The 19,171-nt window shown below is 39.7% G+C and overlaps 3 non-coding genes across 3 annotated transcripts; all 3 read left to right on the top strand.

The window, feature by feature from the left end:
* The first annotated feature begins 1,265 nt into the window (after window positions 1–1,265).
* Window positions 1,266–1,384, top strand: LOC131932334 (5S ribosomal RNA). Its single transcript, XR_009384546.1, has one exon. It is a non-coding gene; the product is annotated as a 5S ribosomal RNA (ribosomal RNA).
* An 8,169-nt stretch (window positions 1,385–9,553) lies between these two features.
* LOC131932333 (5S ribosomal RNA) lies at window positions 9,554–9,672 on the top strand. Its single transcript, XR_009384545.1, has one exon. It is a non-coding gene; the product is annotated as a 5S ribosomal RNA (ribosomal RNA).
* An 8,157-nt stretch (window positions 9,673–17,829) lies between these two features.
* LOC131932332 (5S ribosomal RNA) lies at window positions 17,830–17,948 on the top strand. The gene has a single exon (XR_009384544.1). It is a non-coding gene; the product is annotated as a 5S ribosomal RNA (ribosomal RNA).
* The last annotated feature ends 1,223 nt before the right edge of the window (window positions 17,949–19,171 follow it).

Here is a 19,171-nt window from a genome sequence, read left to right as displayed (position 1 = left end):
GCTTCGACAGTCAATGAATATGGAGCTGCGGTCAGACTTTCAAACAAACCGCCTGAGTATTTAAAATGGGAAACAATATTTATTAATATTATCACCAACTAGATCTAGATTATATAGGCTACAAGGAAACCCAGAACCAGACTGGAAAGAAGTAAATTTACTCCCACTAATGATGACTTATCACTAATACTAATAATTAAAAAAAATGTTTAAAAAAATTAATTGCTCAAACCTAATAATCATTACAATCAAGCATCAAGTCTGATAGCCAACATTGGACCTAAAATCTAGATCTATTAGTTTTTACTGAACTAAATCTTATGTTATTTACTAATAATTACTAATGCATTTAATTATTAATACCTAGGCTACTCATTCCTACAGAATCTAGAAATTCTAGATCTAGACTCTAGAGAAATAACTGGCGTCCCAGGCCAACCTAACCTTTTAAGCAACATCCTTAATTAGCATTTAATTAACCATGGATCGCCTGCCTTTTTTTTTTCACCGTGAAAATTATTATTGTAATTTTTGAAACAGTATTTTGAATAGATCTACCCTCCTGTTTATATTATTTTAGTTAAGCTAGAGCGTTAGATCTAGAATTCTAGATCGTCGCCTAGTTGCGTGTTTTAAAATGAAGCCAGAATATTAATAGACTGAAAATAAATGTGCCAGTTGTCGTGGGAAAAGGTTAAAAGAATAATTAATAAATGAAAAGCATTGAACTATTTCTCAAACATTAAATTAGTAGACTTGTAGGCGGCTAGATCTAGATCTATGTGATGAGTTGGATTAAAATTGAATGAATTCGTGCAGAATGTTTCGGAAGGAGTGAGTGAGCGGGAGACCCAAAAAAGTTAAAGTATCGCCTTTCCGATAGATCATTTCACATGAAAGCGATAGTTAAAGGACAGGTCGGATGCAGGGGGCACCTGGTTTTCTGATTTTAGTCAAGGAAAATGGGGGAAAATGTATTTATTTTGTATTTTACAACGCGCGATGCTCGAAAATTAGTAGCTCAGGGAAGTCTACCGGTGGTTACCGCCTCAGGTTAAAAATAGCGACCAATGGCTGTAGAGGGAAAAAAAGGCACATAGTATTCGATATTAAAACAATGTTTCGCTTTTGTGGAGATTTAGGGCGTTTTTTATTATTGAAATAATATGAGGAAAGCAGTGAAATCATTATTGTAGCCAGAAAAGGACGAATAACTGCTGATTTCGTTTGAGTATATTTATAAGCCCCAATTTTCTCACACAGATGTCTACGGCCATACCACGTTGAAAATACCGGTTCTCGTCCGATCACCGCAGTCAAGCAACGTCGGGCGTGGTTAGTACTTAGATGGGTGACCGCTTGGGAACACCACGTGTTGTAGACTTTTTTTCATCTTTTGTCTTTTATTTTTTGCCCCACTGGACACCTATTCTTACCACCTGCACTCTTTCCTAAGTTCACCACATACCTGTGAACACTTTTGTAATATCGAAATATTTTTTGTTTGTTTCTTTTGTGCCTTCACGGTAGGCTACCTCGATCCTACCCACCCATGGAAACAAACCCCTTAAAAACCAACAAAGGAAAGATGACCACTCTGCCCAAATTAAATAAATAAACTAAGTAGGCTACAACCTAATAATTAGAAGTAACTCAGTAAGTTAAATAAGGGGTAGGTATGGAAAACATTCGTGTAGGGGTTACAACCACTCGAGCTAATTCGGAAACGTATGGGTGGCCCTAATAAGGGCCGGATGGGTAGAACAAATGGGTGGTCCTGGGTTGAGTTTAACCGCCGAAGCCGTACAGGGTGCGACCTTGACGTTTCAGAGCATAGACGACATCCATAGCAGTGACGGTCTTCCTCTTGGCGTGCTCAGTGTAGGTGACGGCATCACGGATGACATTTTCAAGGAACACCTTGAGGACACCTCTGGTTTCTTCGTAGATCAGACCAGAGATACGTTTGACACCACCTCTGCGAGCAAGACGACGGATGGCTGGCTTGGTGATACCTTGGATGTTATCACGCAACACCTTCCTGTGACGCTTGGCGCCTCCTTTGCCGAGTCCCTTACCACCTTTGCCTCGGCCAGACATATTGAATTTTTCTTCTTTGTTGATGAAGGAGTGTTCGAAAAACGCCGTCTGCAGAGAAACTCGCTCCTTATATACGGTCCTGGGCTCGAGTTCGTTCAATATGGCGGACACCGCCCAACCAAAAGCGGTCGGCGAATGAGCCAGCCAATGAAAAAGCAGCTTGCCGTGTCGACTGGAATGTTGCTGGCTTGTCGGCTAACGGTGTCGTTTTCAAAGTCATTTTTTCACCTATTCTGCTATGCGACCCTTGGATAAAAAATAAAGAGTTTCATTGCCCACACGTGTAGGCATAGAAAAGATCCACGTTTGTCATGTTAAAATATGATATTAGACGTTATTTTCACCGTTTTGTGCGAATAAAACTGAAATATTTCCCTACACCTAATTATGCGAGTACGAGCGAGCTCATTATGCGAGTACGAGAGAATCTCGAACGCTGATTGGTCGAGTACGAACGAAATAATATTCTCGTACTCCGCTCCGTACTCGCAGTGGTTTGTTTACATCGTGAAACGAATAGGTTAGTTAGGCTTCTAATAATTAAATAATCTATGGCGTGTAGTCGTTAAGAATAATTTCTGCTCTCCGATTAAGATCTAGATATCTAGCTCTAACCCTAAAGGGTTTTTCTTTTTTTTTTTTTTATATATATATTTTAAAAAGCAATGGATAGGGTGGTGGGTGGGTGAAAGAAAAATATAAAATTTATTCTCTCCTTTCTTCACATTTGAGATAAATAAAACAATATCAACAGCATGCATACACGAATTCAAATAGCAATGTGATGTGTGAGTTGAATTAAAGAGATAAATGAATAGAACCTATCTCCCGCATCCCCCAGAATAATACTAATAGATGTAGTAGTAGTAGTAGTAGTAGAGTGGCAGACATGGGCAGGGGGTGTAGTGGGTGGGTGGGTGGAAACTCGTGAGGTGGGGGACCTTCACTGCTAATCTGAACGTTGTCAGGTGGTCCTAAAAAGGACCTTGGTTGAGGACAGGGGGTGGTGGTTTGGGCTTAAAAGAAACCTCTTAAGCACGCTCACCACGGATACGTCTGGCTAGCTGGATGTCCTTGGGCATGATGGTGACACGCTTGGCGTGGATGGCGCACAGGTTGGTGTCTTCAAACAGACCGACGAGGTAAGCCTCGCTAGCCTCCTGCAGGGCCATGACAGCGGAGCTCTGGAAGCGAAGGTCAGTCTTGAAGTCCTGGGCGATTTCTCTGACCAGGCGCTGGAATGGCAGCTTGCGAATGAGCAGCTCAGTGCTCTTCTGGTAACGACGGATTTCTCTCAGGGCGACGGTTCCAGGCCTGTAACGATGGGGCTTCTTAACACCGCCGGTGGCTGGTGCTGACTTTCTGGCGGCTTTGGTGGCCAGCTGTTTACGTGGGGCTTTGCCTCCAGTAGATTTTCGGGCGGTTTGTTTGGTACGAGCCATCTTTTTTTTTTTTTGAATGATCTTAACTGACTGTTAAGGAAATGCGGCAGCTCAGCGCTGCTGGCCCTTTTATAACCGTCCGCCAAACCCTTAGCGCAACGAAGCTCTCCCATTGGACGAGTACGAGTTTAACGACGCTGATTGGCCAGTAGCAGCCACACAACGTTGAGACAGCGTCGACATAGCAGATTATTTTTAGACACGGTATCCAGCCGAGCGATCTATTAATAGCAGACAGGGCCGATAACACAAAATATTCTTCGTTCAAATGAAATCCTTGGTTGTGCCGCTTGTCAATGGAATCCGGTGTGTTTGCTTCTGTCGTCTTCAATGAATTATGAATGTGTGTGTGAGTGATTAGAAAAGAACCCAACATAGACTGCCTGAAACAATTTAGATCTAGACCTAGTCTATAGACCTAGGTAGATATTCTGACCCGATTCGACCGCCCGATCGGCGGGTATTTACACAGTGTGTAAATAAATGAGGGGGAAGGATTAATAAAAACATATTTGGTTTTAAAAAGAAGAAGATATAAAATAAAAAGGGTAGACTAGCGGTAGGTTAAAGAATAGAATTTTAAAATAACGACCACCCTTATTTGTTGTAGACAGGGGTTAAACGGAGCACATTTAAAGAAAAATAGATTCTATTTTCATTTGTATCTATGAACGAATACCCCTAAAATATGTCCAGTTACTACTATTAATATGACCGCCCCCTCCCTGTTCTGCTCGTGTAAACCAGTGTAAGTATTATACATCTATAATAATGATCTCATACTGCTAGTGATTGACATGTTGATACGTTATTAATAAAGTTTGAAACAAGTAGGGTAGGGTAGGGTAGGGTAGGAAAACTCGATTTTTGTTCATTGACACACAACGAAAGCTAATTGGGTAAACTTTGGTTGTCCTGAAAAGGACAGTAGTAGGCTAGGTGGACAGTGGGCAGCAGGGTGACACTGTTTAGCTCTTGCCACCGGGTGTCTTCTGTGACTTCTTGGGCAGAAGCACGGCCTGGATGTTGGGGAGGACACCACCCTGGGCGATGGTGACACCCGACAAAAGTTTGTTCAACTCTTCGTCGTTACGGATGGCCAGCTGGAGGTGACGAGGAATGATTCTTGTCTTCTTGTTGTCTCTGGCAGCGTTGCCGGCCAACTCGAGCACTTCAGCGGCCAAATACTCGAGGACGGCGGCTAGGTAGACTGGGGCACCAGCACCGACACGCTCAGCATAGTTTCCTTTCCTCAACAGACGATGAATACGTCCGACTGGGAATTGAAGGCCTGCCCTGGAGGAGCGAGACTTGGACTTTCCCTTGACTTTACCGCCTTTACCACGTCCGGACATTGTGAGTTGGTTAGGAGCGAGAAGAAATACAGCGACTAACAGCGATACGGCTGCAGGCGATGAATGAAGACTTAACGGCGAGATCGGCCCTTTTATACGAAACGGCGAGGAAATCCGTTCGTCACCAAGCGAGCGTTCTGATTGGCTGCGCAGCGGCTTGGCGTTCGTACTCGTACTCGTACTCTCCAAATTTCCTCGCCGTTTCATATAAAAGGGCGGCCGGCGGTCGGTTCGCCTCATTTCTGTTCAAGCCATTGAAAAGAAAACAACATGCCACCTAAAGTTTCTTCCAAGGGAGCCAAGAAGGCCGGTAAGGCTAAAGCCGTACGCACCGGTGACAAGAAAAAGAAGAGGAGGAGAAAGGAAAGCTACAGCATCTACATTTACAAAGTCTTGAAGCAGGTGCACCCTGACACTGGCATTTCCTCCAAGGCCATGTCCATCATGAACTCCTTCGTCAACGACATCTTTGAGCGCATTTCAGCTGAAGCCAGCCGTCCTTGCCCACTACAACAAGCGCAGCACCATCACCTCCAGGGAGATCCAGACCGCTGTCCGTCTCCTCCTGCCCGGTGAGCTGGCCAAACACGCCGTCAGTGAAGGCACCAAGGCTGTCACCAAGTACACCACCAGCAAATAAACACAACAGCAAACAACCACCTGGCTTGCTTGTTGTGGCTCTACTACTCGGCCCTTTTCAGGGCCTCCACCCATTCCCAATTAGCTCGGTTTGGTTTACATTGAACGAGTTTTCCCTCCCTCCCTCATCCACCCACCCACTCTGTGTAGCTGCCATGTTACAGTTTTTTTTTTTTGTTTAGTCATTCTTTTCTTTAATAAGTAGAGATAGATATACATACATACATAGGCCTACATAGTAATATGCCTATCCCAACAACTGCACACACTATTCTCTTAACACATTTCATGCTAATTCTATCCTTTAAACTAGACATAAAAAGGCCACATACTTATTACTGGGTGGCTCCTTTTTTTTAAAAACACTATTTCATTCTGCATCTCACACAGGGCATCAGCACACCTCTATGCATATCATTTATTGTGTGTTGTTTGGCATAGATCCAAGGGATGAATGGGATTTAATAGTTTTAATTCAGATTATAAGGCTGGCTGTTGTAATAGGAATTATTAGCCAACACTTTGATTCTTATCACCAGTGCTAACTGCCATTTTCATTACAATACATCCATTCTGGTGGGTTGGTTTTTTTCTGTCTTCATTATATATGTTGAACATAACTGTGTGAGTGTGGCTTTTGGTGTTTTTATTATTTTTGTTTTTCTTTCATTAAAGCTACCATGTCAGATTGCTAAGGCATGCATCTGCCACCATTTGTTCACTGATATACTTTTTTCCTACTACCATCATATCATATGATTCTTTTGGTTTTGTCTTTTGCTAGGCCTGGCTTGAAAATGAGTTGGTTACACTTCTGCACAACATACATTCTCTTTAACAAGACAAAACAACAATTAAATACTCTGAACTTTTTTTTTTTATTATCATATATATACTTTTTTTTTTTTCAAAATACAGAAAATAAAAAATAACATGAGCTCAAGTACACAGCTTTCAAGAAGTTCATGGTTTTCTTTGCCAGCCTGCACAATGATTTCAGCACAGATTAAATTTAAACAATCAAAAGGAGGTTGATCTCTTACCGGCTGACGAGAAAGTTTGCGCAGAAGCATCATTTCTTAAGCCCCTGGTCAGTTGGAGTTGTAAAATGATGAGGTTTTCTTAACATTTGCCCTGGGGCATACATTTATGGTCCTGGTACTAGTTCTATACTGACAAGGATTCTTTCAAAGCAACTTGAGCCCAAAGGGAAGTATTTATATGCCTGCAACATAGCTGTGATTAATAAAGAATGAATTTCAATGCAAAAAATAATAATTTGAATCCCTGCAAGCTCCTTTCACATAAACCAGAGAGAAAAAAATGTATGCCAGTCTATAACATATACAATATAAATAAATTAGATTGAATATAAAGATTTTTTTTATTCCTCTCATTAGTTCAACCCTTCTCTTTTTATATAAACACCCAAGGCAGACGCTTGAGTAAATTAATATCCTTCCATATATTATAGAAGCATAAATAAATATGTGTAAAAAGTATTTCATATATGTATATATTTTTTTAAATATATATATATATATATATATATATATATTTTTATATATATATTTATTTATAATGTAAAAATATTGAATATATATACATAGACGAATATTGTATATATGTCTATATATACGTATGTATATATATGCATGTTTTGTGTATATATATATATATATATTTACATGTGTGTCTAAATGTATATTCATTGAATATATATTTGAATGTATATTCAAATATATATATTTGAGTGTAGACGAAAGACGCTCAAGTAAAATAATATCCTTCAGAATATTATAATTATAAGTTTTTTTCTTCTACCCCAGCAAACAGAAGGATATATATATACACACATATATATAATTTATATTTACAAATATATATTATATAAGAATTAATATATATATTCATAATACATATATATATATATATATATATATATATATATATATATATATATATATATATAAGTATATATATATATATATATATGTATAAATAAATAAGTTATATATATAGATATATTCATATATAATGTATTTATTATGTAAATATATGTATATATCAGTGTGCGTATATAAAGGTATGTATATATGTTCAAATATATTTATTTGTTTGTTCGGATACATATATATCTGTTGTGTGTATTAAATTGCGCTCTTCTGTCAGTTTTTTCATTTGACGACAGTCGGTTAAGGTACTGGCCCCAGCCTAAAGATATTAGTAGAGTCTTCATAATGTGATGCCATGGGCTAGCAAAAAATAAATGAAGAAAAATCACATAGCAGGACAAATTGACATTTTACATGCTTTCAAACTTAAACTGAAATCAGAAAATGATGTGAAATTCATCTTGTGTATATAGAAAAATAAGCATTGTGCCAAAATCCTAATCATTGGTATTAAAAATGACATCAGCTTAATTTAAAAACTGGAAATTGTTTTGCCCTGCCGGATGAGATACCGGTAGCAGACACAGGGTTCCAGGCTGATGAAAGAAAGCGGTATACTTAAAGACAAAAGAATACCCTGTGTTAAAGCGGAACCAGCTAAGATTAAAGCTTAAAGTAAAGGCCTGCCCTGTCGCAGAATGTTAAAGTGGCCGGTGAAAGATCCCCGCGCCAGGCTAAAAGCAAGCTGTACACTTATTACTTAACGAGGGCTTCTTCAGGTCTTGTCTGTAGGACAATTCAGTCACAATAACAGGCAGACCAGGCCAGCCCTGGATATAAGCTAATTCATTTTATGCGCTGCTTCGACAGTCAATGAATATGGAGCTGCGGTCAGACTTTCAAACAAACCGCCTGAGTATTTAAAATGGGAAACAATATTTATTAATATTATCACCAACTAGATCTAGATTATATAGGCTACAAGGAAACCCAGAACCAGACTGGAAAGAAGTAAATTTACTCCCACTAATGATGACTTATCACTAATACTAATAATTAAAAAAAATGTTTAAAAAAATTAATTGCTCAAACCTAATAATCATTACAATCAAGCATCAAGTCTGATAGCCAACATTGGACCTAAAATCTAGATCTATTAGTTTTTACTGAACTAAATCTTATGTTATTTACTAATAATTACTAATGCATTTAATTATTAATACCTAGGCTACTCATTCCTACAGAATCTAGAAATTCTAGATCTAGACTCTAGAGAAATACTGGCGTCCCAGGCCAACCTAACCTTTTAAGCAACATCCTTAATTAGCATTTAATTAACCATGGATCGCCTGCCTTTTTTTTTTCACCGTGAAATTATTATTGTAATTTTTGAAACAGTATTTTGAATAGATCTACCCTCCTGTTTATATTATTTTAGTTAAGCTAGAGCGTTAGATCTAGAATTCTAGATCGTCGCCTAGTTGCGTGTTTTAAAATGAAGCCAGAATATTAATAGACTGAAAATAAATGTGCCAGTTGTCGTGGGAAAAGGTTAAAAGAATAATTAATAAATGAAAAGCATTGAACTATTTCTCAAACATTAAATTAGTAGACTTGTAGGCGGCTAGATCTAGATCTATGTGATGAGTTGGATTAAAATTGAATGAATTCGTGCAGAATGTTTCGGAAGGAGTGAGTGAGCGGGAGACCCAAAAAAGTTAAAGTATCGCCTTTCCGATAGATCATTTCACATGAAAGCGATAGTTAAAGGACAGGTCGGATGCAGGGGGCACCTGGTTTTCTGATTTTAGTCAAGGAAAATGGGGAAAATGTATTTATTTTGTATTTTACAACGCGCGATGCTCGAAAATTAGTAGCTCAGGGAAGTCTACCGGTGGTTACCGCCTCAGGTTAAAAATAGCGACCAATGGCTGTAGAGGGAAAAAAAGGCACATAGTATTCGATATTAAAACAATGTTTCGCTTTTGTGGAGATTTAGGGCGTTTTTTATTATTGAAATAATATGAGGAAAGCAGTGAAATCATTATTGTAGCCAGAAAAGGACGAATAACTGCTGATTTCGTTTGAGTATATTTATAAGCCCCAATTTTCTCACACAGATGTCTACGGCCATACCACGTTGAAAATACCGGTTCTCGTCCGATCACCGCAGTCAAGCAACGTCGGGCGTGGTTAGTACTTAGATGGGTGACCGCTTGGGAACACCACGTGTTGTAGACTTTTTTTCATCTTTTGTCTTTTATTTTTTGCCCCACTGGACACCTATTCTTACCACCTGCACTCTTTCCTAAGTTCACCACATACCTGTGAACACTTTTGTAATATCGAAATATTTTTTGTTTGTTTCTTTTGTGCCTTCACGGTAGGCTACCTCGATCCTACCCACCCATGGAAACAAACCCCTTAAAAACCAACAAAGGAAAGATGACCACTCTGCCCAAATTAAATAAATAAACTAAGTAGGCTACAACCTAATAATTAGAAGTAACTCAGTAAGTTAAATAAGGGGTAGGTATGGAAAACATTCGTGTAGGGGTTACAACCACTCGAGCTAATTCGGAAACGTATGGGTGGCCCTAATAAGGGCCGGATGGGTAGAACAAATGGGTGGTCCTGGGTTGAGTTTAACCGCCGAAGCCGTACAGGGTGCGACCTTGACGTTTCAGAGCATAGACGACATCCATAGCAGTGACGGTCTTCCTCTTGGCGTGCTCAGTGTAGGTGACGGCATCACGGATGACATTTTCAAGGAACACCTTGAGGACACCTCTGGTTTCTTCGTAGATCAGACCAGAGATACGTTTGACACCACCTCTGCGAGCAAGACGACGGATGGCTGGCTTGGTGATACCTTGGATGTTATCACGCAACACCTTCCTGTGACGCTTGGCGCCTCCTTTGCCGAGTCCCTTACCACCTTTGCCTCGGCCAGACATATTGAATTTTTCTTCTTTGTTGATGAAGGAGTGTTCGAAAAACGCCGTCTGCAGAGAAACTCGCTCCTTATATACGGTCCTGGGCTCGAGTTCGTTCAATATGGCGGACACCGCCCAACCAAAAGCGGTCGGCGAATGAGCCAGCCAATGAAAAAGCAGCTTGCCGTGTCGACTGGAATGTTGCTGGCTTGTCGGCTAACGGTGTCGTTTTCAAAGTCATTTTTTCACCTATTCTGCTATGCGACCCTTGGATAAAAAATAAAGAGTTTCATTGCCCACACGTGTAGGCATAGAAAAGATCCACGTTTGTCATGTTAAAATATGATATTAGACGTTATTTTCACCGTTTTGTGCGAATAAAACTGAAATATTTCCCTACACCTAATTATGCGAGTACGAGCGAGCTCATTATGCGAGTACGAGAGAATCTCGAACGCTGATTGGTCGAGTACGAACGAAATAATATTCTCGTACTCCGCTCCGTACTCGCAGTGGTTTGTTTACATCGTGAAACGAATAGGTTAGTTAGGCTTCTAATAATTAAATAATCTATGGCGTGTAGTCGTTAAGAATAATTTCTGCTCTCCGATTAAGATCTAGATATCTAGCTCTAACCCTAAAGGGTTTTTCTTTTTTTTTTTTTATATATATATTTTAAAAAGCAATGGATAGGGTGGTGGGTGGGTGAAAGAAAAATATAAAATTTATTCTCTCCTTTCTTCACATTTGAGATAAATAAAACAATATCAACAGCATGCATACACGAATTCAAATAGCAATGTGATGTGTGAGTTGAATTAAAGAGATAAATGAATAGAACCTATTTCCCGCATCCCCCAGAATAATACTAATAGATGTAGTAGTAGTAGTAGTAGAGTGGCAGACATGGGCAGGGGGTGTAGTGGGTGGGTGGGTGGAAACTCGTGAGGTGGGGGACCTTCACTGCTAATCTGAACGTTGTCAGGTGGTCCTAAAAAGGACCTTGGTTGAGGACAGGGGGTGGTGGTTTGGGCTTAAAAGAAACCTCTTAAGCACGCTCACCACGGATACGTCTGGCTAGCTGGATGTCCTTGGGCATGATGGTGACACGCTTGGCGTGGATGGCGCACAGGTTGGTGTCTTCAAACAGACCGACGAGGTAAGCCTCGCTAGCCTCCTGCAGGGCCATGACAGCGGAGCTCTGGAAGCGAAGGTCAGTCTTGAAGTCCTGGGCGATTTCTCTGACCAGGCGCTGGAATGGCAGCTTGCGAATGAGCAGCTCAGTGCTCTTCTGGTAACGACGGATTTCTCTCAGGGCGACGGTTCCAGGCCTGTAACGATGGGGCTTCTTAACACCGCCGGTGGCTGGTGCTGACTTTCTGGCGGCTTTGGTGGCCAGCTGTTTACGTGGGGCTTTGCCTCCAGTAGATTTTCGGGCGGTTTGTTTGGTACGAGCCATCTTTTTTTTTTTGAATGATCTTAACTGACTGTTAAGGAAATGCGGCAGCTCAGCGCTGCTGGCCCTTTTATAACCGTCCGCCAAACCCTTAGCGCAACGAAGCTCTCCCATTGGACGAGTACGAGTTTAACGACGCTGATTGGCCAGTAGCAGCCACACAACGTTGAGACAGCGTCGACATAGCAGATTATTTTTAGACACGGTATCCAGCCGAGCGATCTATTAATAGCAGACAGGGCCGATAACACAAAATATTCTTCGTTCAAATGAAATCCTTGGTTGTGCCGCTTGTCAATGGAATCCGGTGTGTTTGCTTCTGTCGTCTTCAATGAATTATGAATGTGTGTGTGAGTGATTAGAAAAGAACCCAACATAGACTGCCTGAAACAATTTAGATCTAGACCTAGTCTATAGACCTAGGTAGATATTCTGACCCGATTCGACCGCCCGATCGGCGGTATTTACACAGTGTGTAAATAAATGAGGGGGAAGGATTAATAAAAACATATTTGGTTTTAAAAAGAAGAAGATATAAAATAAAAAGGGTAGACTAGCGGTAGGTTAAAGAATAGAATTTTAAAATAACGACCACCCTTATTTGTTGTAGACAGGGGTTAAACGGAGCACATTTAAAGAAAAATAGATTCTATTTTCATTTGTATCTATGAACGAATACCCCTAAAATATGTCCAGTTACTACTATTAATATGACCGCCCCCTCCCTGTTCTGCTCGTGTAAACCAGTGTAAGTATTATACATCTATAATAATGATCTCATACTGCTAGTGATTGACATGTTGATACGTTATTAATAAAGTTTGAAACAAGTAGGGTAGGGTAGGGTAGGGTAGGAAAACTCGATTTTTGTTCATTGACACACAACGAAAGCTAATTGGGTAAACTTTGGTTGTCCTGAAAAGGACAGTAGTAGGCTAGGTGGACAGTGGGCAGCAGGGTGACACTGTTTAGCTCTTGCCACCGGGTGTCTTCTGTGACTTCTTGGGCAGAAGCACGGCCTGGATGTTGGGGAGGACACCACCCTGGGCGATGGTGACACCCGACAAAAGTTTGTTCAACTCTTCGTCGTTACGGATGGCCAGCTGGAGGTGACGAGGAATGATTCTTGTCTTCTTGTTGTCTCTGGCAGCGTTGCCGGCCAACTCGAGCACTTCAGCGGCCAAATACTCGAGGACGGCGGCTAGGTAGACTGGGGCACCAGCACCGACACGCTCAGCATAGTTTCCTTTCCTCAACAGACGATGAATACGTCCGACTGGGAATTGAAGGCCTGCCCTGGAGGAGCGAGACTTGGACTTTCCCTTGACTTTACCGCCTTTACCACGTCCGGACATTGTGAGTTGGTTAGGAGCGAGAAGAAATACAGCGACTAACAGCGATACGGCTGCAGGCGATGAATGAAGACTTAACGGCGAGATCGGCCCTTTTATACGAAACGGCGAGGAAATCCGTTCGTCACCAAGCGAGCGTTCTGATTGGCTGCGCAGCGGCTTGGCGTTCGTACTCGTACTCGTACTCTCCAAATTTCCTCGCCGTTTCATATAAAAGGGCGGCCGGCGGTCGGTTCGCCTCATTTCTGTTCAAGCCATTGAAAAGAAAACAACATGCCACCTAAAGTTTCTTCCAAGGGAGCCAAGAAGGCCGGTAAGGCTAAAGCCGTACGCACCGGTGACAAGAAAAAGAAGAGGAGGAGAAAGGAAAGCTACAGCATCTACATTTACAAAGTCTTGAAGCAGGTGCACCCTGACACTGGCATTTCCTCCAAGGCCATGTCCATCATGAACTCCTTCGTCAACGACATCTTTGAGCGCATTTCAGCTGAAGCCAGCCGTCTTGCCCACTACAACAAGCGCAGCACCATCACCTCCAGGGAGATCCAGACCGCTGTCCGTCTCCTCCTGCCCGGTGAGCTGGCCAAACACGCCGTCAGTGAAGGCACCAAGGCTGTCACCAAGTACACCACCAGCAAATAAACACAACAGCAAACAACCACCTGGCTTGCTTGTTGTGGCTCTACTACTCGGCCCTTTTCAGGGCCTCCACCCATTCCCAATTAGCTCGGTTTGGTTTACATTGAACGAGTTTTCCCTCCCTCCCTCATCCACCCACCCACTCTGTGTAGCTGCCATGTTACAGTTTTTTTTTTTTGTTTAGTCATTCTTTTCTTTAATAAGTAGAGATAGATATACATACATACATAGGCCTACATAGTAATATGCCTATCCCAACAACTGCACACACTATTCTCTTAACACATTTCATGCTAATTCTATCCTTTAAACTAGACATAAAAAGGCCACATACTTATTACTGGGTGGCTCCTTTTTTTTAAAAACACTATTTCATTCTGCATCTCACACAGGGCATCAGCACACCTCTATGCATATCATTTATTGTGTGTTGTTTGGCATAGATCCAAGGGATGAATGGGATTTAATAGTTTTAATTCAGATTATAAGGCTGGCTGTTGTAATAGGAATTATTAGCCAACACTTTGATTCTTATCACCAGTGCTAACTGCCATTTTCATTACAATACATCCATTCTGGTGGGTTGGTTTTTTTCTGTCTTCATTATATATGTTGAACATAACTGTGTGAGTGTGGCTTTTGGTGTTTTTATTATTTTTGTTTTTCTTTCATTAAAGCTACCATGTCAGATTGCTAAGGCATGCATCTGCCACCATTTGTTCACTGATATACTTTTTTCCTACTACCATCATATCATATGATTCTTTTGGTTTTGTCTTTTGCTAGGCCTGGCTTGAAAATGAGTTGGTTACACTTCTGCACAACATACATTCTCTTTAACAAGACAAAACAACAATTAAATACTCTGAACTTTTTTTTTTTATTATCATATATATACTTTTTTTTTTTTCAAAATACAGAAAATAAAAAATAACATGAGCTCAAGTACACAGCTTTCAAGAAGTTCATGGTTTTCTTTGCCAGCCTGCACAATGATTTCAGCACAGATTAAATTTAAACAATCAAAAGGAGGTTGATCTCTTACCGGCTGACGAGAAAGTTTGCGCAGAAGCATCATTTCTTAAGCCCCTGGTCAGTTGGAGTTGTAAAATGATGAGGTTTTCTTAACATTTGCCCTGGGGCATACATTTATGGTCCTGGTACTAGTTCTATACTGACAAGGATTCTTTCAAAGCAACTTGAGCCCAAAGGGAAGTATTTATATGCCTGCAACATAGCTGTGATTAATAAAGAATGAATTTCAATGCAAAAAATAATAATTTGAATCCCTGCAAGCTCCTTTCACATAAACCAGAGAGAAAAAAATGTATGCCAGTCTATAACATATACAATATAAATAAATTAGATTGAATATAAAGATTTTTTTTATTCCTCTCATTAGTTCAACCCTTCTCTTTTTATATAAACACCCAAGGCAGACGCTTGAGTAAATTAATATCCTTCCATATATTATAGAAGCATAAATAAATATGTGTAAAAAGTATTTCATATATGTATATATTTTTTTAAATATATATATATATATATATATATATATATTTTTATATATATATTTATTTATAATGTAAAAATATTGAATATATATACATAGACGAATATTGTATATATGTCTATATATACGTATGTATATATATGCATGTTTTGTGTATATATATATATATATATTTACATGTGTGTCTAAATGTATATTCATTGAATATATATTTGAATGTATATTCAAATATATATATTTGAGTGTAGACGAAAGACGCTCAAGTAAAATAATATCCTTCAGAATATTATAATTATAAGTTTTTTTCTTCTACCCCAGCAAACAGAAGGATATATATATACACACATATATATAATTTATATTTACAAATATATATTATATAAGAATTAATATATATATTCATAATACATATATATATATATATATATATATATATATATATATATATATATATATAAGTATATATATATATATATATATGTATAAATAAATAAGTTATATATATAGATATATTCATATATAATGTATTTATTATGTAAATATATGTATATATCAGTGTGCGTATATAAAGGTATGTATATATGTTCAAATATATTTATTTGTTTGTTCGGATACATATATATCTGTTGTGTGTATTAAATTGCGCTCTTCTGTCAGTTTTTTCATTTGACGACAGTCGGTTAAGGTACTGGCCCCAGCCTAAAGATATTAGTAGAGTCTTCATAATGTGATGCCATGGGCTAGCAAAAAATAAATGAAGAAAAATCACATAGCAGGACAAATTGACATTTTACATGCTTTCAAACTTAAACTGAAATCAGAAAATGATGTGAAATTCATCTTGTGTATATAGAAAAATAAGCATTGTGCCAAAATCCTAATCATTGGTATTAAAAATGACATCAGCTTAATTTAAAAACTGGAAATTGTTTTGCCCTGCCGGATGAGATACCGGTAGCAGACACAGGGTTCCAGGCTGATGAAAGAAAGCGGTATACTTAAAGACAAAAGAATACCCTGTGTTAAAGCGGAACCAGCTAAGATTAAAGCTTAAAGTAAAGGCCTGCCCTGTCGCAGAATGTTAAAGTGGCCGGTGAAAGATCCCCGCGCCAGGCTAAAAGCAAGCTGTACACTTATTACTTAACGAGGGCTTCTTCAGGTCTTGTCTGTAGGACAATTCAGTCACAATAACAGGCAGACCAGGCCAGCCCTGGATATAAGCTAATTCATTTTATGCGCTGCTTCGACAGTCAATGAATATGGAGCTGCGGTCAGACTTTCAAACAAACCGCCTGAGTATTTAAAATGGGAAACAATATTTATTAATATTATCACCAACTAGATCTAGATTATATAGGCTACAAGGAAACCCAGAACCAGACTGGAAAGAAGTAAATTTACTCCCACTAATGATGACTTATCACTAATACTAATAATTAAAAAAAATGTTTAAAAAAATTAATTGCTCAAACCTAATAATCATTACAATCAAGCATCAAGTCTGATAGCCAACATTGGACCTAAAATCTAGATCTATTAGTTTTTACTGAACTAAATCTTATGTTATTTACTAATAATTACTAATGCATTTAATTATTAATACCTAGGCTACTCATTCCTACAGAATCTAGAAATTCTAGATCTAGACTCTAGAGAAATACTGGCGTCCCAGGCCAACCTAACCTTTTAAGCAACATCCTTAATTAGCATTTAATTAACCATGGATCGCCTGCCTTTTTTTTTTCACCGTGAAATTATTATTGTAATTTTTGAAACAGTATTTTGAATAGATCTACCCTCCTGTTTATATTATTTTAGTTAAGCTAGAGCGTTAGATCTAGAATTCTAGATCGTCGCCTAGTTGCGTGTTTTAAAATGAAGCCAGAATATTAATAGACTGAAAATAAATGTGCCAGTTGTCGTGGGAAAAGGTTAAAAGAATAATTAATAAATGAAAAGCATTGAACTATTTCTCAAACATTAAATTAGTAGACTTGTAGGCGGCTAGATCTAGATCTATGTGATGAGTTGGATTAAAATTGAATGAATTCGTGCAGAATGTTTCGGAAGGAGTGAGTGAGCGGGAGACCCAAAAAAGTTAAAGTATCGCCTTTCCGATAGATCATTTCACATGAAAGCGATAGTTAAAGGACAGGTCGGATGCAGGGGGCACCTGGTTTTCTGATTTTAGTCAAGGAAAATGGGGAAAATGTATTTATTTTGTATTTTACAACGCGCGATGCTCGAAAATTAGTAGCTCAGGGAAGTCTACCGGTGGTTACCGCCTCAGGTTAAAAATAGCGACCAATGGCTGTAGAGGGAAAAAAAGGCACATAGTATTCGATATTAAAACAATGTTTCGCTTTTGTGGAGATTTAGGGCGTTTTTTATTATTGAAATAATATGAGGAAAGCAGTGAAATCATTATTGTAGCCAGAAAAGGACGAATAACTGCTGATTTCGTTTGAGTATATTTATAAGCCCCAATTTTCTCACACAGATGTCTACGGCCATACCACGTTGAAAATACCGGTTCTCGTCCGATCACCGCAGTCAAGCAACGTCGGGCGTGGTTAGTACTTAGATGGGTGACCGCTTGGGAACACCACGTGTTGTAGACTTTTTTTCATCTTTTGTCTTTTATTTTTTGCCCCACTGGACACCTATTCTTACCACCTGCACTCTTTCCTAAGTTCACCACATACCTGTGAACACTTTTGTAATATCGAAATATTTTTTGTTTGTTTCTTTTGTGCCTTCACGGTAGGCTACCTCGATCCTACCCACCCATGGAAACAAACCCCTTAAAAACCAACAAAGGAAAGATGACCACTCTGCCCAAATTAAATAAATAAACTAAGTAGGCTACAACCTAATAATTAGAAGTAACTCAGTAAGTTAAATAAGGGGTAGGTATGGAAAACATTCGTGTAGGGGTTACAACCACTCGAGCTAATTCGGAAACGTATGGGTGGCCCTAATAAGGGCCGGATGGGTAGAACAAATGGGTGGTCCTGGGTTGAGTTTAACCGCCGAAGCCGTACAGGGTGCGACCTTGACGTTTCAGAGCATAGACGACATCCATAGCAGTGACGGTCTTCCTCTTGGCGTGCTCAGTGTAGGTGACGGCATCACGGATGACATTTTCAAGGAACACCTTGAGGACACCTCTGGTTTCTTCGTAGATCAGACCAGAGATACGTTTGACACCACCTCTGCGAGCAAGACGACGGATGGCTGGCTTGGTGATACCTTGGATGTTATCACGCAACACCTTCCTGTGACGCTTGGCGCCTCCTTTGCCGAGTCCCTTACCACCTTTGCCTCGGCCAGACATATTGAATTTTTCTTCTTTGTTGATGAAGGAGTGTTCGAAAAACGCCGTCTGCAGAGAAACTCGCTCCTTATATACGGTCCTGGGCTCGAGTTCGTTCAATATGGCGGACACCGCCCAACCAAAAGCGGTCGGCGAATGAGCCAGCCAATGAAAAAGCAGCTTGCCGTGTCGACTGGAATGTTGCTGGCTTGTCGGCTAACGGTGTCGTTTTCAAAGTCATTTTTTCACCTATTCTGCTATGCGACCCTTGGATAAAAAATAAAGAGTTTCATTGCCCACACGTGTAGGCATAGAAAAGATCCACGTTTGTCATGTTAAAATATGATATTAGACGTTATTTTCACCGTTTTGTGCGAATAAAACTGAAATATTTCCCTACACCTAATTATGCGAGTACGAGCGAGCTCATTATGCGAGTACGAGAGAATCTCGAACGCTGATTGGTCGAGTACGAACGAAATAATATTCTCGTACTCCGCTCCGTACTCGCAGTGGTTTGTTTACATC

Source organism: Physella acuta, unplaced genomic scaffold, assembly GCF_028476545.2.
Source record: "Physella acuta isolate Inbredline_101_S28 unplaced genomic scaffold, ASM2847654v3 ptg002139l, whole genome shotgun sequence".
In the NCBI taxonomy this organism is placed as follows: domain Eukaryota; kingdom Metazoa; phylum Mollusca; class Gastropoda; family Physidae; genus Physella; species Physella acuta.
The sequence above is the reverse complement of the archived record's forward strand: the minus strand, read 5'-3'. Positions and strand labels throughout refer to the sequence as shown.